Below are 26,433 nucleotides of genomic sequence, written 5' to 3' on the forward strand. Positions count from 1 at the left end.
TTTGCATTAGACTTTTAAGGCCCTATTACTCAATGCGATTATGAACCGTATTTGGCCGATTAGCGATCATTACACCCAATAATGGCTTTGTGTAATAAATGGCAACGAACAGCTGACGCATCCCAATTCACCATTGTACACAATGGAGAGTGCCGTTGAAGTCACACTCTACATTGTGTGAATTGACATGTCTGTGCGGTTGCTATTCAATGAATAGCGGCCACACAAAACTGACATGTCAGTTTTTCGTGCTGCCGGTTGGCCGTGTATGTATATGCACTTCGTCCGGGATCCCATTCATTCAAATGCAACGTATCTTTTGCATTAATCATGGCCATTGTTGCAAACTGTAAAAGATACATTGTTTGAACATGGCCGAATGTGTTTTCTGTCCAGATTCGCATTGATATAAGGGGTGTCTTGAGAATCAAATGAGTTTCAGTGCTGTATATAATATGCCCCACTGTAGCCATACTTCCCTATTATTGCCATTATTAGTATGACCTTATTGATACATTATTGGCTTTTCCATACCTATTTTACTTTTCTTTCCTTGCGTTATCCATGTCCATCTGTTAGTAGTGCATATACATGTTAGAGTTCTCATTCTCCTTTATGATCTCTGTGTCTCATATTGTAATAGTTTTCCCCTTCATGCCCGGCATTCCGGTCTGTCCTGCACAGTCTCAGCTTGCTGTATATTACCACCAAATTTTCCCCTGTGCAGAACATTGAGGCCCTCTATTTCCGAGGTGGAATCCTATCTGTCCCTTCTAATTCCTATAAATAAACTCGGCTATGCTTCCGTGCTTTCAGGTATATAAAGCAGTGTAAAAAGTCAAGGAATACTGAATAGAAGCCAAGTCATGTATGACCTCACATTCTCTAAAGGGCCTTTTACACAGGCTGATTATCATGCAAAAAAATTATTAGATCTTACTAATGTAAGCGGTAATGTACATGCGGCAATCAAACAATGAATGAAAATGCCTTCCAATGTCGTTGATCGCATCTTTTAAACTGACCTCAAAATCATTGTTAATCATTCCCAAGTCTTTCTGTGTAAACACTCATCGTTCACAATATGTGGATATGAACACAATTACGGAAATTCATGGTAAATACGAAACCAATCACAATCTTATTTACGATGGTTTTAACCACTTTTTTTAAAACTTTATCTTCATGTCTAAACGAGTGCTTAAGCGATTTATCTGTATGTGTAAAAGGACTGTAAATGAGACAAAAGTGAAACATTCTAGCACAAAAATTAACCAATAGGTGGTGCTGTAGCAATAACAGTATAATATTTGCTTGAATTGGGTGATCCGCCAATATTTCTTAACACCTCACTTCTCACCCAAACTAACCCCATGTGACTTCTGGTTATACGGTTTCTTAAAGGACCCTGTCAACCATGACAGACCTGAATCAGATCTAAAGGACAGCATATTTCGGCATTTTGTACCAATTAAAGCTGACCCTGTGCGTTCTGCAGTGGAAAAATTGTTCTGCGAATGGAGAGCATTGTTGAAAACCAAGGGGGGCATATTTGTAGCGTGATTTGCATAGGTACATCACCACCTATCAGCAAGCCCATCAGCTAAAGTGCCTGTTTTCTGATTTTTGTCTCATTTGAAGCAGAAGAACACTCTCAAAAGCCATCTGAGTTGGGAAATTTTAATTTTACCAACCCTGTACATGTATTATCTGTGCACGTCCATAAATAAGTTAAAGTAAAAGTAAATGTCTGACATCCTTATTGTTTCTGGTAAAAACATATTGATGGTCCATCCTCAGGATAGGTCATCAGTATCGGATCAGTGGGGTGCCAGTGGATCGGAGACTATCACCACGTTAAGTTCTGCATGTGACTCATGCAAGGCAGATGCATTTTTATTCATGACCTAGCTGTTTGTGGAATAACTAGCTTTAAGACCTCCTTCACGCACACTTTTTTATTGCATAATTATGGCTTGCAAAAAAAATGCTTCTTGCTTTTTTAACTTTTTTGTTTTAGTTCATGTGGTTTTGGTTGCGATTTTCTGAGACACCACAGAAAAATGCAACACACATTTGCATGTAAACTTTTTGAGCTGTAAAAAAAACTATGGCGATTTATGGAAAAAAAAGGGCACCAAGTGGGTGTAAAAAAAAAATTATAGCTTACAGCAAGCTGTAAGGGCCTAAACATAGACTTAAAGGGGTATTGCACTCAAACGTAACTTTTTATATGTTACCGCCCGTGATAAGACTAACAATTCATTCCATATTTGTTATTATCTATTCAGTCTCCTTCTCCCAGTTCTAAGCTGCTGCTTTCTGCTGTAGACACAGGAAACTGTATGTAAGTTTTTCTCTCCTTCCCCCTCCCTTTTAAGATGGCTGATATAAACAAGTACCTATCTGCAACTTTTTAATGTCGGAGAGATAATCACAAGATAGTTTATCAGCAACTTGATCACAGATGAAAGAAACTACAAAGCCTGCCAGGGACTTTAACATCAGCTGTCTCAGAAGGAGGAGGAGGAGGGAGAGACAGAGAGAAAAACTTACACACAGATTTTTGTGTCTTCAGCAGAAAGCAGCCGCCCAGAACTGGGGGAAGGAGACTGAATAGATAATAACAAGTATGGAATGAATTGTCACCATGAAAATTTTACCATGGGTAGAAACAAGAGTTATGTTTGAGTGGAATTTTCCTTAAAATAAAAACACACTACAAACTGCAGCTGCCTGAAACTGCAACTGAAAACACGTCCATTTGCAGAACTGCATATAAGGCACCCTATGGAAGCAGATCCAATGCAACAATCACTGCAGAAAGTATATGTCATGAACATGTTTTTTTTATAGCAATGCCATTCTCACCTATAGCATTGTCACCCTTGGTTGAATGTCACTCTCCGGCTTTGGCCAGCTTTTCCTGCGGATCTGATAACCTCATTTCCGTGGTTAGTGACTTTGCACCTATCAGGTGTTTGTCGATGCTGTAGATAAAAATGTCAGTAATCCCCAAACTGTGGAGAACGTCGGACAATAAAAGCGGATGAAACCCATCTGTACATCTTTTCATGTAAAATCGTTGGTGTGTGTAAAGAGGACATGTAGCAAAGATAGCGGGGAGGACAGAAAAATGCTGATTAACCCTTGTAATTTCCGCATAACACATTGCATAACAGGCTAGCAGTATAGTGCTTAAAGGGTGCAGAGAGGAGGTAGGAGGGGATTTTGTGAGCAAACTCTGCTGTTTACCCTCGGCAAATACCAGGCCATTAAGTCTTCCCTTGTCTTTCACTCTGTTATCCTTGGGACAAAGAGTCCATGAGTGTCACTCAGCGACAGAAAGGGGACTGTCCCCAGTTGGAGCAGTTTCCAAACCACCCAGTCATAGCTGTGGCTACTAATTGTTTGGATCATAATTGCTTCTCGCACAGATAACAGGTCAATAGATAGGCAATGAATAGTAACAATCGACGTGGCAATTTGTCATTTACAAGGGTACAGATCTCTAGGAAACAACACATATTATATGTAAACACACAGACTTGGCTCCTTACCTAACAAAGCTTACCATTCATCATCGAATACTCATGTGTCCATGTCCAGGGAAGTTTATTTCATGGCTTCTTATGCTTTTCTGCTATGACCCAAGCAAGGTCATGGAGATGAAGTGGTCCACCAGTGGTTGGAAAACTTCCCCTGAAGTGGGCTCCGCCAGAGAAATATATTATTACATTATATTATAGCCTAACATTTGAATCCAAAGTTTACTCTGGCCAAAAAAATCTGCACATTTTACAGACTGCTTGTCTCCTCTTCCTGCTCGTTCATCCCCCTTAGCCCCTCCCCTTTCCATAGACTTTAATGGGCAGTTCAAACCTGTCTTCACTTTGTTTCTCTGTGGCTTAGATGACTTTGCCTTGATAATGAACCTATGATAAGTGTGTGTGTGTGGTGGGGGGGGGGGGGAGGTGGGAAAACAGCATTGTGAGCACAGAAGGAAGCTCTTTTGCCTAAGAAAACCTATTACAGACTTTCTCATAATCACTTGTACTATTGATTTCTGAAGTTGTTTGAAATGACACTACACTAAAAGACTTTCAGAACCAAGATTCACATTGCAGAGATCATTGGTGGAGATAAAATATGGAGTAGAGTGGTTACTCTATATCACCAACACAACATTATGTAATTTGTGTCTCAGACTTTGTACTTAGATTTAGAACATTTGTTCCAGTCACTTAAAGAAAAGGAATGTTTAAGCAGCTTTTTTCCAGCTTCTTACTAAAGCTGTGGAGGACGAGTAAGATGAAGATTGGAGGAAAGAATAAATGTTTCTGTGTGTTATAGTAATGTTTAGGTTGTAAAGAATCAAAGGCTCTGCGTGAAGAGGCTCGGCATTAACACCATATGGGTATAAAGAAATTACATTCATACCACAATCCCAGCACAATCCTTGGGAAGGTGAAAACTCTTAAAAAAAAGTGTTGGTGCAGGCCAGGAGAGATTTTGGGTTACCTGGATAGGACAGTTTGCAATGTAGTGAGTTATTAAGGGTGTGTTCACACCTACAAGATCCGCAGCAGATTTGAAGTTGCAGGTTTTCTTTGAATCTAATCTGGGCCATCAAATCTGCTGCAGATCCTGTACGTGTGAACGCACCCTAAAGGTCTATCTTAAAAACTGGGAAGATCCTTGGACAATTTAGAAAACCAAGAGAATGGCTGGTAGTGGAATGGCTGGTAATAATGGATGGCCGGAAATTAATAACTGTTAGTGGAATGGCTAATAATAGATTGGCTGGTGATGCAATGGATGGTAATGGAATGGCTGGTAATAATGCATGGCTGGTAAAGGAATAGCTGGTAGTGGAATGGCTTGTTGGTGGAATGGCTGGCAAAGAAATGAGACTTTCATACTTCATCTAAAGTTAAAAAATTTTTTATCAATTCCCATCAAAGAATTGGCATGAATTCTTGAATGAGAAATTAAATTCTTGCCAGACTTCTTAAAATCAGTGGGTCCTAAATTCCAGGCAGATTTTTTTATTATTATTTATTTTGGAATTTCAGAGGAAACACAGCAACAGTACCCACAATCGTTTCACAATGGTATAATATCATATAACAAAGTCTCTGGAACAATCCATAAACTTACAAGAACATAGTGAAGCATAATAAAACATACTGTGGGTTTGCCAACACATACATTTCAAAAAAGTAAATGGTACAGGGTGTGATTGGATCTCCTCCTCCACTGCAGCCTTCAAAAAGGCAGAAAGTAAAGAGGTACAGCAGGTAAAAGGTAAGGAAAAATGGGAGAAAAATACAAGATTTCCTGACAGTAATCAGTTTTTACATTGAAGAAGCCATCAGGATTTCCTAAGCTCCCGTAGACTTCTATGGGAGCATCCGTTCAGGAAATCCTGATGGAAACAGGACAGGTTCTAAAAGTTCCTGACCTAATTTCCTTAAGAAAAAATCCTGAAGGTTTTCAGTGTTCAATGTAACCCTGTTGGTCAGGAAATCCTGACAGGAATTCCTGATAAGAAAAACTGACAGATTTTCATGAAGTGTGAAGGGGTCCTAAGGTTCCTTTTACACGGGACGATTATCGTTCGAAAAATCGTTAGACCGTTCGGATTTGAATGATAATCGTTTAGTGTAATAGGCAATGATTAAACGACCAACGAGAAATCATTAGTAGTTTTACAGAATTTGGACCTATTTTTATCGTTTGCAAATTGTTCGCATGGAATAAGGCGTCATTCAGTCGTTCGCAGTAGGGACAAACCCAATAGCGACGACAAGACGACCGCAGGAACGATCATAAGTAATGATTATCGTTCCGTGTAATTGGGTGAACGATTTCAGGTCGTTCGCCATAGCGGTCCTTTGAGATTGTTGATCGTCGAAAAAACGCTTCCTGTAATAGTACCCTTAGTGTCCTCAAATGAAAAACTGGCACCACTTATCAAGGCATATTTTTGAACTCTATTAAGGCAAAGCATGTTTTTTGGAATTTGACACTGGTTGCGTGAGGGGAGGAAGTTAAATCTTTTATCTTCACCTCCGAGATCCACAGTGAAATAAAAGGGGCTGATGTATTTTTCTACCACAGTTCAGGCAGATTATGAGGGAGAATCCATGTGGAAATCAGTGTGGAATCTGACTGAACATATGTTCAACAGTGGGAACATATCATAATTCTACCTTTAATTATGGCTATGTTCACACTACGTTTGAGACCGGCCGGATCATCTTGGCCGGTACTTAAGTACCGGCCGGATGATATTTCCGGCCGCAGAGCTCTGATGCGGGCGCATTAGCGTGCGCCCTCATCAGAGCTTACCATAGCACACAGTGAAGCGAGCGGCCGGAGCCGCTCGCTTCACTGTGTGAACTGACAGGTCTTTCTGCGGCCGGAATTCACTGATGCCATTGCTTAATAGGCTGTGTTTGGCTATGTTCACACGTTTTTTTCAGCTCCGTTTAAAATGACGTCCGTTATTTTGAGTCTAAAATAACGGACGTTTTTTGAAGCCTGGCATCCCCTTAGTGGAATGACGGGTGTTTGCACATTATTTTAGTTTGGGGTTACTAATTGGCCTTTGGTTGTGACTTAATTGAAAAATCCATTGAATTTAATAGTAAAAACGGAGAAAGAATGGTGACAAAAGAAGAACTGTGTGTGAACAACTAATAAAAAACGTCCGCTATTTGCAAAAAACGTCCGAAAATAATGTTCATGATTTTGACGTCCGCGGCAAAAATGTCCGATTTTCAATGCATTGTGTGCATAGGACGTCCGTCTTCCCACTGACTTCAATGCAATTGCATTGAAGTCAGTTATATTGCTGCAAAAACTGACGTTTTTCTAAATAGCGAAATCGGACGTTTTTTAATAACGAAATCGGACGTTTTTTCTCCATTTTTGACGTGTGAACATAGCCTTCCACTGCACAAAAACTACGGCCGTTGTTGCCATCGGCAACAACGGCCGTAGTTTTACGTAGTGTGAACATAGCCCAAAGGTGGATAGATCAGAGGGGATGTGTATACTAACATAACTAAATAACTTGTTTATTAGTGAAACAAGAAAGCATTTTTATGAGAAAGGGTGGGAGATGTACAGGTGTGTTAGGTATAATATAGGGTCATGTGCAAAAGAAGGAGCATTTGAGATGGAAGCCATCTAATTCTAGACTTCTAATAATGAGGTTTGGCCAAATAAAATGTAGGTAATCTTTATTTACCAGAAACTATAATGGGGAGACTAGGGACCTATTTGATATATACCTATAGGTATACCTGTATACCTTTTTAATACATATATAATATATATATATATATATATATAAAAGGTATACAGGTATACCTATAGGTATATATCAAATAGGTCCCTAGTCTCCCCATTATAGTTTCTGGTAAATAAAGATTACCTAATTTTACTAAGATATCTATCTATCTATCTATCTATCTATCTATCTATCTATCTATCTATCTCCTATCTATCTATCTATCTATCTCCTATCTATCTATCTATCTATCTATCTATCTATCTCCTATCTATCTATCTATCTATCTATCTATCTATCTATCTCCTATCATCTATCTATCTATCTATATATCTATCTATCTATCTCCTATCTATCTATCTATCTCCTATCTATCTATCTATCTATCTATCTATCTATCTATCTCCTATCTATCTATCTATCTATCTATCTATCTATCTCCTATCTATCTATCTATCTATCTATCTATCTATCTATCTATCTATCTATATCTTAGTACAATAAAATGTGCTAAGCTTAGAGGTAAATATATGATGCTAAATATATGATGTCACTGGAGAGCTGGAATGGTTAACATCTTTGAGAAACAGACTGTCCCTTTCAGCTGGAAAACAGTAGCTGGGGAGGTCCCAGATTGTCGGAGAACATGGGGCGGAAGTGCGAGGCCAAGGGTGTAGAATATGGCATTACTCCAGGGACTCCGAATTTCCAAGGTCCTGTACTACAGTTTTTACATGACAGTGAAAAAGAGTAGCAGCGATGTAGTAATGTGTATTCAATAACAGTGACAAGGGGGGGGGGGGGGGGCACCGACAGCCTGTCACTGACCATTTATTACATCTTTCTTGTATTGCCAAGATCGATTTTTAAAGAGACTGTGGTACGGTGTCATAACCTTTTTGTTGTCCATTGGGTGTAGTACGCTTGGCGCCCCCATGCTCTCTCTCTCCCCTCTTATTTTTTTGGCAGGCGGCATGCCTAGTGAGACGAGGGCTGATATTCCTGTGTGTGTGTGTATATATATATATGTATATATACGCTGATAAATGAGAACAGCGGCTTCTGTTTATTCTCAGTTCCCCAGGGCCTTTGGAGCTTTGGCAATGAGACACACAGAAGATCTTAACCCCTTCTTGCTGCAAATCCTTACACACCCTTTCTCTTACTTGATGTCACTTACTAAACAGCAAAAGCCGGCGCACAACCATCTAATGACTACAAAGCCTTGTGTTAACTTGGGTTGCACGTATCGTGAATTCTTCCAACGGTTGTAATTTGTACAAGCAGCTCGGAAGAGGAAACATTTTTTCTTGTGCAAATATTAGTCATTAAATCAACTTAGGTTTGGACATGAACACATACATAGTGGAGTTTTCATTTTGAAGGGCGCATCTGTAGTGAGTGTGTCCTTATCCTGATCCTAACAGATCAGCTTGACCTGCACCACAACCAGCATACACTCTTTTAAAAAAATATATATATATATTAGAACATGCTATACATTTTTGTTCAAAATCAGCATTACATGATTTCCTCTCATTTTGGTTAAATACACATAGATGAAAACTGATGCAAGATTTCCCTGCAGATTTGTGATTGATTTCACTGCTTTCTGTGTGTGGCTATGTTCACACTACATTCTTTTTGAGTAAAGAACGGACGATGATTGCAATGGAATCAGCGTCCGGTCTTTTGAAGTCAATGCAATTTCTTCCGCTGTATGCACACATCATTATGTTAACGCCCGTTCTTTACCAAACAGTGCCTGAAAATAATAGCTGTTCACACGATGTAAAGTCGGCTGATGGCTACACTTTGCATTGAAGTGAATGGTTACTTTATTTGCAGTGCCCGCAAGTCATTTGTAAAAAAAGAATGTTCCTGCAGCCAATACAGAGTCCTGAATACACCCCCGCGGCCGGCAGTTTAACAGCCTCCGTTGCTATGCAACAGACACTGTTAAACGTTGTGTGAACATAGCCTATAGCAGTGAAATCCTCAGTGAATCTGCAACAAAATCCACACATAACTCATGCAATTCCTGTAATCCAAGGGGTACTTCAGGGCAGTGATCTTTTTGAATACATGCCCAGGGATAGGTCGTTTGAAAATAATAAAGTGCTCTTACCTCCCTGGCTCCTGCAACGCCTCCAGTATCTTACTGATCTGTCCGAGTGTTCAGCCACTTCTGGGTCCTTGTGTCATGAAGTTGGTCATGACTATGCAGGCCTCCCAGCCAATCAGTGGCTGAAGCAGTTTCCCACCTTGGTCACTGATTGGCTAGAACTAGAGAATAAATGGAGTGGTGACTGTGCAGGTGTGGCCCAGACCATTCATTCCAGGACAACTATCTCCCTGTTCTCAGGATCAGCAGGGTCCCATTGGTCAGACCTCCACCGATCTGTGGATAGTGGACACCTTAATTAGATGGAAATACTTTTTTTAAAACTCCGTGTAAGGACTAATATAAACACTTGTCCCATCAACAAGAGATTAACACCAAGAGATTGGGAACATCCTCACTTTCTGGTATCAACACATTTTTACATACAGGATGCAACTGAGAATAATCCGCATATTGGAACATTGGTTTTTGGCCTATATTAGACTACAAACAGCAAACATGAGAATCAATTATTCATTAGATCATGTGGTCGCTTGCCTTTTCTCCTTGCTTTGCCTGTCCTCATCATGTTATGAAGTTTATACATTATACACACCATTGAAATAAAGCATTATGTTAGTGCGGCCGAGACATAAGCACCCTGTTAGTAATCACATACCACTTATGTAAAAACCACCACTATTACACCATATCCATGACATGCCTGTGCTAAGAAAATCACTCTATCCTTCTATTATTTATTGTGCAAAATTCAGCCAAAATTACATTTCCAGAATACAAAATTATAGTTCGTTCCCCTCTGGCAAAAACAATTCCACATAAACATTTGTTCTGTTTGCCATTTGCTCTGAATGGGAGGAATTCTTCTGTGACATGTTTAAGGGTTTTAGCATAGACAACCTGCCTGAAATCCTTCCTTAGCGTTTCATCTGGATTTAGTCCTGGTCGGGATTTGACCTTGCCAGGCATAGGAATTTACTTTTTGTGATCTCCTGTGGTAGATTTCCCAGAATATTTGAAGCATTGTCTGGTTGCACGACCCAAAAGGTTGCGAGATAATGGACCTGCTTTACATTCTGTTCAGCTGCTGTTTGGCATACTCTCAGTGTAGGGAATGAGGCCGCTATGAGAAGGGTTTCGTGCCATCAAACAGGCACTAAATCTGCAACCTCAATGTTTTTTGCAAATGAGGTTTCCAGCTTGTGCTTTAGACTTCCTTTATACGTTGTTTATTGTGTTGAATTTTTGGTCCGTAAAAAGTTTTTATACAAGCATTTCCATTTTTAATTTAGACATGCAAAATCCTTTTTTTTTCTTTTAAATAGAAGCCTAAGTAAAATGCCTTAAAAAATCATGCATTTTAAAGGAAATACAATAAATAAATTAAAAAAAAAACACACCAAAAAAGAAAAAAGACAAAAATACACTACAGTGGTGCCTTGGATTACCAGCATAATTCGTTCCGGGTCCTTGCTTGTAATCCACATCCACTCTTAAACCAAAGCAAATTTTCCCATATGAAATCACTGATATGCAGACAATTGGTTCCACACCCCAAACGTAATGATTTTTTATTCTGAATAACATGTAGAACAGATGAAACAAACAACGAAATAGCTGAATATGTGATATTATAAGTACCTGTACTGTATAGCAATCAGCATGTGGAGTATAATGTATAGTAAGAACATAAACCTGATAACACAGCAGCAGTTTCTAGATACAGAATGGAACTGCAGATCCCCATAATGCAGGAGCGTAGTACAACAGGCTATAATAGAAAAGCAGGGCTGCTATCAGAGGACTGTGTGGTCACATGACAGCAATGGGGAAGGGGGTGGGTGTTCAGCATGGACCAATCAGGACTGACAGAGACTGCAGGGAGAGAGGGGTTACAGCTATGGAGAGATTACCTCCATAGTCCTGTCCCCTGATGTAAGCCCCAGCCTGAAGTGGATCTGCTATGATTTGGAAGGTAAGGGAGACTTCCTGGGTCAGAGTACAGGGCTGTAGACCCCGCTATGCAGACCATGCCCCTTCTCCCCTTCCCCTCCCACCCAGTACAGGGAGTTCTTAAACCAAAGCAAGGCTCTTAAACCAAGTCACAATTTTGAAAAACTGTGAGCTCTTAAACCAAAACTCTCTTAAACCAAAATGCTCTTAAACCAAGGTACCAGTGTATTTGTAGAATTTTTCCACAGAATGCAGAGAAGATTCCTATACATACATCTATTTTATTGGGACTATAATATACTATGGTGTTTTGAGACTCAGTAGGTTCATCTTGTGCTCCACTCAGGCATGTTCTGGATTTCCCACTGTCCTACACAAAATACCATTGTACATAATATTACCCATTAGAACTAATCGAACCTCGAGCACGCTTGGGTTCCTCCAAACCACATCCATAGGCTGTATATCTATGTTTTCCAGGACTCCCTAGAGCTGCATTCGACTTCTGCAGCCACTGGTAACCAAATGCCACACGCTCGGGTTCAGACAAACCCCATCGTCCTCAAGGTTCGCTCATCTCTATTGTCCATATATTTTTCAGCTATTGTCTTTACAAAATCTTGATTAGTACTTAATGTTAGTGTTGTTTCTGAAATTTTTGACATTTCAGAGAGACATGTAAAAAGTTTTGATTGGTCTGGGTGTTCAGGCCCTGACTGATCGTGATGGTCCGCTTCTCGCTCTGTGTCCGTGAGAAAAGATGGCCTCATAGACTTTCATAGACTGAGTCTGATTTATCACGTGAGCTGGAGGGGCAGTAGAGGACCACTCTAAGCGCGGACATCCCCAGGCTCATTCTCACAATCAGTCAAGGTCCGGATCGATCAAAAATTTTGACAAGTCTCGCGGACATAATAAAAGTTTTTTGAAATGACATTGGTACTTTTAGTCATTGTTCCAGTTTTGAATATTATATTTCTGAAGATACAAAAAACAAAACCATTAAATCTCAAATAAATTAATATTTTAAAGATTATAGCACAACATAGACAAGACAGCTAGGGCACAGAGCATAAGTTATTCATATTCTGCATTCTAACCTAAGGCCTGATGGCAGAAAATTGTGAGAAAAAGCAGAGATAGGGGAAAGGGCACAAAGGGTTGTGTGGGGACGTGCTATGCCCAGCATTAGTGAGTTAGCCCTGTTATATAATCCTTAATAAGTAGTAAATATTTTAGGGGATTGTTAGAAAATGTTAAACATATGGGTTTTTTTTTAGCAACTTACACGTTCTGTACTGTAGTGATCACTTCTCAGCAGTCACTGCCAGGATTACAATGAAAGGGGATACCAATATGTGGATCCACTATTCATAATAAGGGCATAGCTCCCTTCCTCCCCATCCCTGCACAATGACCTCTGCATAGGTCATAGAGCATGACCACAACACTCTCCCATTTAAGTCAATGATTCAGCTCCAGAGACTAGTTTCATGTGCTCCATGTGCTTGCTGTAAATGCTGTTAACTCCAGCTAAAACTAGATAGTTTATAACATAAAAGGTATCATCAGTTGTTCTGATACTCCATATGATTCTACCCTGGAAAAGCCAATCTCATGTAGCAGTGCAAGCCTGGATGAAGGGAACGGCACTTAATGGATAGTGAACATCACATTCAATCATGATGACTTACTCTTTGGCCAGGGAACAGGCTGCTGCACGGTGTCTGTAGTTTAAGCCAAGTGTGTGAATAATGGAATTGACTCTTACATGCGGGGGTGGTCCGTCCCTTTTAAGTCTAAACTACTCTGTCCTTCAGATTTGTACATAAAGGTAGGCCGTTCAGCTTGCTCCATAATTCTCTTGTAAGTATTTTGACCTATATGTTTCATCTAAAAAAAGGACAACAGTTTAGAAGGTGATTGAAAAGGTACTCCCACTAAAATGGTGGCATATCACTAGAACATGCCATCGCATTAGCATTAGAGATGAGCGAACCTCGAGCATGCTCAAGTCGATCTGAACCCGAACTTTCGGCATTTGATTAGCGGTGGCTGCTGAAGTTGGATAAAGCCCTAAGGCTATGTGGAAAACATGGATATAGTCATTGGCTGTATCCATGTTTTCCAGACAACCTTAGAGCTTTATCCAAGTTCAGCAGCCCCAGCTAATCAAATACCGAATGTTCGGGTTCAGATCGACTCGAACCCGAACCCGGTTCGCTCATCTCTAGTCAGCATCAGTGGGGGTCCTTCACATACCATAGCTGTCAGCCAAACCTTTTGTCCAGCCAAAAGCTATCTCTTCTGAACATACATGAGTGCTTGGCTCAGCCGAGCGTTCATGTGTTTTGCCTGAAAAGAGGAGGAGTAAGCCGCTCCCAGACTGTTCTGCCAGCAGCTTATCTTCCTCAGACAAAAAGGATTAGGCAGTCGAGTGACCACCTATACACCAGACAGTTGGCTGGTCCCACCAAAATCAGTCTAATGTGTAGACTGATTGTCTAATGTGTATGGAGGACTGAAGTCTAGACTGATGCATTATGTGAAATTAAACATATTCCAGACCTACAAGCATTTCTGAAAATGTTTAGGGGTAATAAACTTAGGTTTGTGTCTTATGTCACAGGTATCTGTCAGCATCCTTCCAAGGATGGGATACATCGGGATACAGCAGCGGGGCCCATTCATTTCAAAGGCCCAAACAGAGTGACCTAGTGACGCTCAGCCTGATTTCAGCTGGTAAGCCCTACTTTAGGACTCCAATAAAATTAATAGATATCAGCAGAAATGGGCCATTCGGGCCACTGAATAAACGGACGTCACTATTATACACCACAGTATGCGTCAGTGTTCTGTTCTCAGCAGAAGGATCAGCTGATATATGTGATGGAAGGCATACACGGAGTGTGAACTTTGCCTTACTTATACCCCATGTGCCTGCATTGTTTGATACCCCGCTGCCCTTGGTTAGGGCCCAATAAGCTGGGATGGGCATGCTCAGATCAGCTGCAATCTCAAGGAAGTACTGGCAGTGAGTCTCACTGAGCCTGCAAGCAAGGTGAATTGTAGAAAAGTGTGCACTGTTGCACGGCAACAACAGGGTCACAGTTCAGAGAGGAAACCAGGAAGTGATTAGATTCATAAGAGGGAAAAGCCTTTTAAAGTGACACTGTCGCCCCCTTTGTGCATTCTGACATCTCTACACAGGTGTAAAGGGTAAATTTAGCGTTTTTCATACCTTATTTAATATCTTACGTCATGGTGCTTGTTCAAGTAAAAAGTCATCTTTTATCAACTGCAGATTGTATTAAGTGGGCGTGGCCTTGTGGCATTAGCGCCACTTAGCCCCGCCCACAACACCACAGTTGATCCCGCCCCCTTGACGCCCATTGGTTGGTCGAGGTAAAGGGCGTGGGGTCTAGACCTTTCGGAGAGCCTGTTCCAATGGCCGGCAAGGGGGCGGGGCCAACTGTGGCGTTGTCGGCGGGGCTAAGTGGCGCTAATGCCGCGAGGCCCCGCCCACTTAACCCAATCTGCAGTTGATAAAAGATGACTTTTTACTTGAACAAGCACCATGATGTATGATAAAAATAAGGAATAAAAACTGCTAAATTTACCCTTTACACCTGTGTAGAGATGTCAGAATGCAAAAAGGAGGTGACAGTGTCAGTTTAAACAAGCGTGTGTGGTGTACTCCACTCCGATGGTGGATGGCTGAGATATAGCCGGACCTTGAGGTGTTAACTTGGGATGCCAGTGCCGGTTGGGCACACAGGTGTGATGGCACGCCTGCCTTTATTTGACAAGGTCGGTTGTATCCATTTCCCCTGTGGTCAGTGTCCTGCTGAGTTGCTATTGGGTCCCTTGGGATAATATTATGGATGGCCAGAGTGGTGTAGTGACCCTCCCGGATGGTAGGACCTGCCACCCACAGAAAGGGGAAGTGTCCCAAGGTTGCGGTGTGTGCTGTGTCAGTGGGTTGTGAATAATCACAGAGTCTTTTTTTTGTGTAGAGTTAAGACGGTTTACTATTTGCAAACATGCAGCAGGTAATACAGAGTCAAAGATATGAGGTTTCTCTGGATAAAGCACTTGAGAACACACTTTGCAAAAGTTCCCAAAAAATACTTGACAATACAACAACCTGATCTGTAGAAGAAGTGCGATGTAGGATATAGTCGTGTTGGTTGAGCTGTGCTGAGTGATATAAGAAGCAGAGTGGCAGAAAGGAGGGTGCCGTGAGATTCTCAACCCATGTAGTACTGTGCTTTGCTGGAGGAGAATGGAGTAGAATACTTAGAAGAAGAAGAAGAGCACTTGAATTAGTCTTCACCCGTGGTAGGACACCACACGTGCTTACGGAGCCTATTAGACGGCGTGATAATCGTGCAGCCATCAATGTCCGTGCAGCCCTCCCTTTTATGAGAAAAGATAGGGGTGCACAACAGGTATCTGGTTTGATAAGTGTTTCAAACGGAAGGGTAGCAACCCAGCCCTTCCTTTTATTCAGCCATGGGCTGCGCATCTTCTATTACACGGAGAGATATGCTTCTGATAGAAGATTATTTTTAAACGTTGAAAGACAGCAATCAGTCGATGAGCGAGCAAGCATATAACATGGGGGGGATATCTGCCTAATTTGGCAGATAACCGCTCTGTGTAATAGGGCCTTTAGGGTCTTTATTGTTTCCAGATGCTACAAGCTTTAGGCAAACTCATCATCTACCCCGTAGATTTAAAATTACTTTTTGAATCCTATCTCACATTAATGCTGGTAGGACTTACAGTTCTCAACAGTTTGGCTGACAATTACCTTTCCCGTCCTCCCCATACATAGGAATGTTTGGCACAGCACAGTAGGGGAGGGGTACACTGCGGATTGTTGGTTGCTTAATAGAATTTGGACCTATTTTTATAGTTGATCGCTTGCAAATCGTTCGCATGTAATAAGAGGTCATTCGGTGGTTCGCAGTAGCAGCGAATGAAGTAGCGGCCACAGAATAAATGCAATAACGATCATAAGTAACAATCATCATTCCGTGCAATTAGGTGAACGATTTCAGGTCGTTCGCCAAAGCGGTCGTTGGAGTCCGTTTATCGTTAATCGTTGATCGCCGAAAAATCGATTCGTGTAATAGTACCCTAAATAATGCTAAATGTGTATGACTGTGTCTTAGAAACAATTTTTCATCGGACAATCATTTGTTCGAGGGTTGTTTAACCATCAGCCTACTTTTATCTATTGGGTATATGGCCACATTTAGACACATTTTATTTCACTCCACCTTACAACTGGTGAAAGGTGATGCTAGTGTATAGATAACACAGAATCCACCATTCACAATAGCTGATATGCTCCCCTTTTCCCATTTCAGAATTCCTCTTAGCCAGCCTAACCCTAACCCTTCCCTAGACATTGTCAAAGCCATTGAGATACAGTGGTGCCTTGGATTACAAGCCTAATTTGTTCCGGGACCGTGCTTGTAATCCAAATACACTCTTAAACCAAAGCAGATTTTCCCATAAGAAATCACTGAAATGCAGACAATTGGTTCCACATCCCCAAAATAATGATTTTTTATTCTGAATAACATGTAAAACAAATGAAACAAACAATGAGAAACAGCTGAAAATGTCATATAAGTTACTGTACAGTATAGCCATCAGCATGTGGCGTATAATGTATAGTAAGTGCATAAACCTGAAAAAACGGCAGCAATTTGTAGATATAGGATGGAGCTGCAGATCCCCATAATGCAGTAGTAGGCTAGACTAGAGAAGCAGGGCTGCTGTCAGAGGTCTGTGTGGTCACAGGACAGCAATGGGGGAGGGGTGTGTGTTAAGCATAGACCAATCAGGAAGTGAGAATCACAGAGCTGTGCAGAAGGACAGAGACAGAAACTTTATATACAGCAGTGTGAATAGCTGAGTGTGAGTGCTGGCAACTTATAGCAGGAATGGAGAGAATGGGAAACACAAGGACTGACAGATCTGCCATGATTTGGAAGGTAAGGGAGACTTCCTGGGTCAGAGTACAGTGCTGTAGACCCCGCTATGCAGACCATGCCTCTCCCCCACTCCCCCTACCACCCAGTACAGGGAGCTCTTACACCAAAGCAATGCTCTTAAACCAAGTTACAATTTTGAAAAACTGTGAGCTCTTGCAAAACGCTCTTAATCCAAGTTACTCTTTAACCAAGGTACCACTGTATATGAGAAAAGTTTTTACAATACATTTATCATGATTACATGATTTATTTTTTTTTGTAGAATTACAAGGTCTAACACATTTCACTTAAATATATCCTTCCTTTTTCCAAAGAAGGGGTTAAAACTGGGAGAATCTAAAATGTAAATGATGCCGTACAAAGTCCCCCTCCCGTAATGTTTTTTGTATTTTGGTAGCATATTCTGCGTTTAACATGACAGCTTTTTATCAAGCTTCACTGGAGATAAATACATGCAAAGATGCAAATAAGGCACACTCCGGTAGACATATTCTCATGATTTAGGGCACACATCTCACACTGGTGTTTCTGGAAGTGCGTCGGCTCTCCGGGCAGGAAGGTTTTCCAGGAGACTCTGCAGATGACTTTCACATGCAAATCCTCAACCACACATAACAAGATGACTATGAATGTTGAAATACGGTCTACACCCCATATCGGCTAGAACAAAAGCAAGCAATGCATGAGCTGAAGAACAGGGCCTGAAAAAAAAGCTTTATTGCATTGCTGTATCTATCATCTGACAACAATAAGGATTGTTTTATATGGAAATATTGATAAACAGCCATGTAAAACAATGCGGTTCTTTATCTTGCACAGGCAAGAAATGCTGTTGTACTTGGAACCAAGCAAACAAATACATAGACTGATCAGAGAATAGTATGTGCTGCTAGAAGACACGAGCATGGAAAATACGGGTGACTTCCTGCCCGGGAATATTTAATAGGAGCTAATATTAATCTGCAGGTGCTCACAGATCAGGATATAATAAGAGGAGGCTTAGAATACACTTATCACCACAATGTAGGAAATTTCCTGCAATGTATAGTCAGCTAAAGAAATGATATTTGCATAAAATTATACCTCAGTTAGTGCTGTATTTTTGGAATGAATTTTAATGCTGTTGAAGGTCTTTGGTTTCGGCGGCTATATGGAGGTATCTGTATGGAGCACTGTGTTATTTAACCATGGAGAGCTCGGTCCAGGCAACAATCTGCTAATAGTGTAGAACAGCTCTGGCCAATTAGAAAGCCGCTGTATTATACATACGTATTTATTATTGTTATCACACTGCACACAATTTTACACAGCAGTGAACACAGAATTCTTCAATAGTTTTGACCCCAAGGCTAAATTAGCTCGCTATGCACATCCGACAGCAAGCTATGGGAACTATTCCTGTTGCTGCTTTCCGCATTAGCCAAGGACGCCCTCACACGCTGTACCTAGCAGTGACTCATGGCTCATATATAATCAACTTTATGTTCCGTATATACTGTATTTAAACTCATTGGACAGCACTTGTTTCCAAACAGAAGAAGCAGTCAGTCTGAGAAGGGTCTACATTCGGTTTTCTACCAGTAAAACAGATTTGCTTTTGCTCTATATCACAATGAGAGCATTCAGCTGCTCTTTGTACCTTTCTAATTTCAACACATTTGGTTTCAAGCTATGGAGTCGTCTCTATAATAGCAGTATAGATGGGATTTCAGTCGTGTCTAGCACAGATTAGCCCTATACAATAAATGCCTTTCTGGGGTTAGGAAATGGAACTACTCTATTCACATTTTCTCACCATAGTATTATAGCCAAGTTGACTGTAATGATGGTGTTGGTGGGCATACACCTTTAATAACTATCGGAAAAGAAAAAAAAAACTTGCCCACCAGTTATCTCTCCTGTTCTCACCATACACATAAAGGTTCGGCTTTTCTATGGGGAGAAGTAAGTCGTCGCCAGGTAGCTTGGGCAGTGAAAGTCCATCATGCTCAACCCTTATCTCTACTGATGTCATCTGTTGGTGGAGTCTAAAGGCCCTATTCCACGGAACGATTATCCTCCGTATTCGGCCGATATCGGCCGCTACGGACGATAATCGTGCCGTGGAATAGAGTGCAACGATCAGCCGACATCGTTCTGATATAGCAACGATCTGCTGCTGTCGCTCCGTTGAAAAGGAGCATCGGCAGCAGACGCTGCTATATCCTATGGGCTGCCCGGACGATCAGCGATCACCCGGGCAGCCCCCCCGCAGCTCCCCCGCCCCTCCCGCACTCACCTGCTCGCTGCTGCCGCGTTGAATAGCGGCGGCAGCAAACGGGGAACGAGGAGCAAACGAGCGCTGAGAGCGCTCGTTTGCTCCTGTAAACGACCCGTGAAATAGGGGCTTTAGAAGACCCCTATATGTCAGGTTCGACCGACATAGGTATAAAGTGTATAGGGACCTATAGTCTACTGAGGACAAAAAAAAAGAAGATTTTCAGCAGAAAAAGACCATCTGGTCTAGCCTACCCTTCTATTATCTCCTTTCTTATTATCTTAACATACCTTAGACTTAACACCTTAGACTTAGATTCAGCTGTCAGTCTGTGGTGTATGGGGCCCAAGCGATAAAACACCAACAGATGATGTAGGTAGTGATAAGGGTCAGCCGTGATGAAAAGGCCCGGCCCCTTTAACCCCCCCCCCCCCCCCACCGCCGGCTGTCCGCAGCCTGCAGGCCCTGCCCCCAGCATACATTACCTGCTCAGCGCCTACTCACAAGGATAAATACTGCAGAGGATTGGAGTTGTAGTACTTTCAAACTGATTCATGAAAATCAGCAGGCAAGACCCACATGTGCTGGCCATCAGAATGAAACAGAAACAAGGTAAGGGCAAGCAAGCAGCAGACCAGGGGTAGGAAACTACATAGTGGCTACAGCAACCAAGCAGGAGTGCACTGACGTTGAATGACAAAGCACCTGCACATAGGGAAATCTTTAAATAAGCCTTGGAAGGCATAAGCCAAGCCAACAGCCAAATAGTTACATAGTAGTTACATAGTTAATACGGTTAAAAAAAAGACACATGTCCATCAAGTTCAACCAAGGAGGGGATGGATACAGGGAAGGGGGAGGGGTGATAGGTTCTATACATATGCATTTATATTATTTTGTCTAAGAACTTGTCTAGCCCCGTTTTGAAGCCCTCTACTGTTTTTGCTGTGACCAGATCCTGTGGTAGACTGTTCCACAGATTCACAGTTCTCATGGTAAAGAAGGCTTGTCGCCTCCGGAGATTGAACCTTTTTTTCTCCAGGCGGAGGCAATGCCCCCTTGTCCTTTGAGGGGGTTTTACCTGGAACATCTTTTCCCCATATTTCTTGTAGGGACCATTTATATATTTAAATAAGTTAATCATATCTCCCCTTAAACGTCTCTTCTCCAGACTAAACAAATGTAATTCTTTTAATCTCTCCTCATAACTAAGATGTTCCATTCCCCTTATTAGTTTAGTTGCCCGTCTTTGTACCCTCTCCAGCTCTAGAACGTCCTTTTTATGAATCGGGTTCCAAAACTGGACGGCAAACTCCAGATGAGGCCGCACCAAGGCTTTATAGAGCGGTAATATTATATCCCTGTCCCGTGAGTCCATGCCTGTTTTAATGCATGACAATATCCTGCTGGCCTTAGAAGCAGCTGCCTGACATTGTGTGCTGTTCTGTAGTCTATTATCTACAAGTACACCCAGATCCTTCTCCATCAGCGACTCTCTCAGAGTAACTCCCCCTAGGACATATGATGCATGCGGGTTATTAGTACCCAGGTGCATAACTTTACATTTATCCACATTGAACCTCATTTGCCAAGTGGACGCCCAAACACTCAGTGTGTCTAAGTCATCCTGTAACATCTGCACATCCTCCATAGACTGTACTGTACTACAAAGCTTGGTGTCATCTGCAAAGATAGAAACATTGCTGTTAATTCCATTCTCAATATCATTAATAAACAAGTTAAACAGAAGAGGGCCCAGTACTGACCCTTGGGGTACACCACTTATTATCGGGGACCATTCGGAGTAGGAATTATTGACCACCACTCTCTGGGTACGATTATTAAGCCAGTTTTCAATCCAGTTACACATTAAACTTTCCAAACCGATAGACTTTAACTTACCCATCAGACGTCCATGAGGAACTGTGTCAAACGCTTTAGCAAAATCCAGGTACACGATATCCACAGCTGCGCCCCCATCCAGGCTTCTACTCACCTCTTCGTAGAAACATATCAGGTTGGTTTGACAGCTTCTGTCCTTAGTAAAACCATGCTGGTTATCACTTATAATACTATTAGCCACTACATATTCCTGGATGTAGTCCCTTATAAGCCCCTCAAATAGTTTCCCCACAATGGACGTTAAGCTTACAGGTCTGTAGTTACCTGGGGAAGTTCGAGAGCCCTTTTTGAAAATCGGCACTACATTTGCCTTACGCCAGTCCCTCGGCACAATACCAGTAAGCAAAGAATCAATGAATATTTCATACAAGGGTAGAGAAATTACAGAACTGAGTTCCCTAAGAACTCTGGGGTGTAATCCATCAGGCCCTGGAGCTCTGGCTACATTGAGTTTATTTAATTTATCTTGGACCATATCTATAGTAAACCAGTTCAGTACATTACATGTGTTCGCAGCACTGGTCCCACCCACCTCAGTACTGGCCCCACCCACCACAGTTCCATCCTCTTTTGTATATACAGAACTGAAGAAGCCATTAAGTAACTCAGCTTTCTCCTGATCCCCAGTTATTAACTCCCCGTCACCATTATTTAGGGGTCCTACATGCTCTGACCTTGTTTTTTTTGCATTAATATATTTGAAGAATTTTTTGGGGTTTCTTTTGCTATCTATAGCTACCTGCCTTTCATTGTGAATTTTTGCTGCTTTTATTACATTTTTACAGGTTTTGTTGACTTCTTTGTAATGTTTAAAGGCTAAAGCTGACCCCTCTGATTTGTATTTTTTGAATGCCCCTTTTTTCTCATTTATAGCCCTTCTAACCTCGGTTGTAAGCCATGTGGGATTTGATTTTAACTGTTTATATTTGTTACCCATAGGAATATATTTGGCAGTACAGTTATTTAATGTGGATTTGAAGATTTCCCATTTATTAGCTGTATCAGTATGTGACAGCAGCCGCTCCCAGTCTATGCCCTGAAGTTCAGCCCTTAACCCAGGAAAATTGGCACTTTTAAAATTAAGAGTTTTTGCCCTCCCAACATGTTTTTCTTTTCTACACTTTAAGCTAAAAGTCACTATATTGTGGTCACTATTCCCCAGGTGTTCATGGACAGTGACATCCCCAACCAGCTCAGCGTTGTTAGAAATAACCAGATCCAACAAGGCATCACTTCTAGTTGGCTCCTCCACAAACTGGCCCAGAAAATTATCCTGCAGGAGGTTAAGAAATTCCCTCCCCTTTGTGGTTTTAGCTGAACCGTGACCCCAATCTATATCTGGGTAGTTGAGGTCCCCCATTACCACTACTGTCCCCTCCCGGGCAGCCCGCTCTATTTGTCTATTCAACTGCCCATCTACCTCCTCAGTAATGTTGGGGGGTCTATAGATTACACCAAGAATAATTTTTTCACTCTTTACCTCCTTCTGTAGTTCTACCCACAATGCTTCCACATCATCACAGTCATCACCCACTATTGCATCTTTTACACTCACTTTAATATCATTTCTGACATACAGACATACTCCTCCTCCCCTTCTGCCCACCCGGTCCCTTCTGAACAACGCAAATCCCTGAATATTGACAGCCCAGTCATGTGAGGAGTCCAGCCATGTCTCAGTCACACCAACCACACCAATGGACTCCTCCAGAACCAAGGCCTCTAGCTCCCCCATTTTGCTGGCTAGACTTCTGGCATTAGTAACCATACACTTTATATTACCATTGAGTTTAACCGCTACATTATAAGAACTAGGATTTATTACTGTGCTGTGGCTACAATCATCCCCACTGCTCATCCGCAACATATGGATCTCCCTATGCATTGGTCTTATCCTCCCCTCACAGGACCCTCCTCCTCCCACCTCAATGTTCTGTCCCCTCTCTAACCTATCCGCCACTATATTACACACTACATTGTCCTCCCTCCACATCCCTAGTTTAAAAACCTCTCCACCCCTTCTAGGATTCTCTCCCCCAGCACAGCGGACCCCCTTCCATTAAGGTGCAAATTATCTGCGGAAAACAGATTGTACCCCAATGAAAATTCAGCCCAGTGCTCTAAAAACCCAAACCCTTCTTCTCTACACCACGACTTGAGCCATGCATTTAACTCCCTAAGCTCCCGCTGTCTTTCCTGCGATGCGCATGGCACAGGCAGTATTCCAGAGAATACAACCTTGGAGGTACAATACAACCTTGGAGGTCCAATACAACCTTGGAGGTCCAATACAACCTTGGAGGCCAGATACAGCTTTAGGCTTCGTTCACACTATGTATATTTCAGTCAGTATATTTTAGTCAGTATTGCAACCAAAACCAGGAGTGGATTAAAAACACAGAAAGGCTCTGTTCACACAATGTTGAAGTGGATGGCCGTCATATAACAGTAAATAACTGCCATTATTTCAATATAACAGCCGTTGTTTTAAAATAACAGCAAATATTTGCCATTAAATGGCGGCCATCCACTCAATTTCAACATTGTGTGAACAGAGCCTTTGTGTGTTTTCAATCCATTTCTGGTTTTGGTTGCAATATGAGGACCACAATACTGACTAAAATATACGTAGTGTGAACTCAGCCAAAATGCGTCATGAATAATTCTCAAACCTGCTCCTGGCAACTACTAAAACGGGAGATAAAAACATGATGGGTGTAAAACTAATGTGCACAGATTGCTGCCAGCATTTCGTGTCCACATGGACCGCCCCATCCAATATGTCGTCATTGTCCGTGTGACGGATCAGCTGTGACTCCTGTTGGTTTGTTTGGGGATTAGTGCAAGTGTTAAGGATTAATTATTGATATCTTTAGACATTAAAACATCTTTAGTGTTTTCTTAATAAACCGCTTCTATGGCCACTAAATCCAACCTCTTTGACTTCCTTTAAAGTTTTCCTTTAAGAAGGACAAGAACCTGGTTGGGAACACTCCAGAAACAATAGGAAATCATTTGAGAAGATTTCATGGTGATGTGATCTATATTTGTGTAACAGTACAATTGGGGGAAGTGATTGACAGGTTCTGAAGAGAGTTTTGCCTCTTTTAGCAACATCTCAATGCACAGAAGAAACGTTCATCCGTAATTAGAACGGCTCCAAACCTTCTGCCAGAACTGGATAAGAAAATCAACACATCATTGTTAGAAGTCATAACCATAACTGAGGAAGTCTGAAAGGCTTCTCTTGTCATTGAGCTTTATAAAAGGCGCTATAGAACTATATAGGTATATTTACATATGTGCATTTTATCTTCACCTCCAAATGTATAATATCTGGCAGCATCTAGGTTGGGATGAGAAACCTTCGGGCATCCAGCTGTTTCAAAACTACAATTCCTATCATGCTTGGACAGCCAAAGCTTTGGCTTTTAGCCAGAGAGGTGACAGACCATTTTAAATCCTGGCGACCTGGCAACATGACTGCCCATTTACTTAAACAGAAACCGTGTGATATTACACTTTAAAAGGGTCGTTCACCCAAAATTTAAATCAACTGGTGCCAGAAAGTGCCAAAGATTTGTAATTTTTATCTATTAAAACATCTAAAATCTTCCAGTACTTATCAGCTGCTCTATGTCCTACAGGAAGTGGGAATTTGCTACTGCTCTGGACAGTTCCTGACATGAACAGAGGTGGCAGCAGGGAGCACTGTGTCAGACTTACAGCAGACATACAGCAGATGGAAGACAAGATTTTTTATTAAAAGTGAATTACAACACTCTGGCACTTTCTGGCACCAGTTGATTTGTAAGAATTTTTTTTTCTTGAACAACCCCTTTAAATGTTTCCTTTAGTGACCATTTTAGGGTGGTTATATGTAGCGGTTATATGTGTTAGACTACAGCTTTCATAGAGGGAAAGAGAGGAGCTTGTCCTGTCTTGAGACTTCCCTTTAGCGGAACTATAGTAGACAATATTGTACATACTTGTCCTTTATGACCATAGTTGTCTTCCCAACTGGGCTATTTCGTGCATGAATGTTTTTTTTCCCCTCTACATAACATTATCACATATTCTTTAAAAATGTAATATCCCCAGTGAGAACACACAAGGCTGTTCAGATTGAGAAAATACATAAGATTCTGCTTACTTAAGAGATGCACCCGAGACATTGGCAAGACACAGTGTGTGTGATCAAAGGCATTTCATATGTACCACATCTTAGATCCAGATGGATGTTCTTATTATGCAACCAGCATGGACGTGCCATCAAGGGAACCCTTCTAGCCATTCGTCTTGTTTTGAAAAATTTCCTCAGGTCTTTTCCTGGGATCTGATTGATTTTTTAGGTTTGTCGATTGAGAAGCAGTTAAATAGGTGAGTAGAATTATGATGTCCAGGTTTTCAGAATTGCTTTCAAAAATCAATATCCTAAAGTCATCGTAGAGTAAGCAAAGGGAACATACTGTAGATGTTATAGATGTTATAGAGACTATGGCTCTGAAGGACCCATTCCATTCATGTATTACATAGTTAAAGGGGCAGTTGGACTTAATATATATGTATATATAACCTAATGCCTTAAAATAAAAAAGGAGCACCACTTATGTGTTAGATGCCCATTGTATCCATAGCTCCCCAATGGCTTTGTCTACTTCCCAGCATCCTGCCCATATACCCTGCAGGCAATTGCTGGCCTCATTGGTCTTGTGCTCACTACAGCAGAGGTCAGTGACCTGGATAGAGAGTAAAAAAGATTGGGAGCGACTACAGTCAGGGAAAACACCACCTATGAGTAACTGATTGTAAATATATCCTATTCACTTCAATGCGAAGGGTTGGTTTCTGACCATCATACAATAACTCATTTAGTGGTATAATA

At 41.4% G+C, this 26,433-nt stretch overlaps 1 protein-coding gene across 4 annotated transcripts in view; it reads left to right on the forward strand.

Annotated features, from left to right (window-relative positions):
- Window positions 1-26,433, forward strand: part of CHRM1 (cholinergic receptor muscarinic 1) — a 147,205-nt gene that overhangs the window by 62,032 nt on the left and 58,740 nt on the right. For 2 of the 4 annotated variants that reach the window (XM_069968302.1, XM_069968304.1), the window contains one exon: window positions 14,008-14,120. The exons of the other annotated variants lie outside the window; for them this stretch is intronic. The gene's annotated coding sequence lies outside the window, so the exon portion shown is untranslated. The remainder of the gene's footprint in view (window positions 1-14,007; window positions 14,121-26,433) is intronic. 4 annotated transcript variants of the gene reach the window in all.

Source organism: Dendropsophus ebraccatus, chromosome 4 (genome assembly GCF_027789765.1).
Source record: "Dendropsophus ebraccatus isolate aDenEbr1 chromosome 4, aDenEbr1.pat, whole genome shotgun sequence".
Lineage (NCBI taxonomy): Eukaryota > Metazoa > Chordata > Amphibia > Anura > Hylidae > Dendropsophus > Dendropsophus ebraccatus.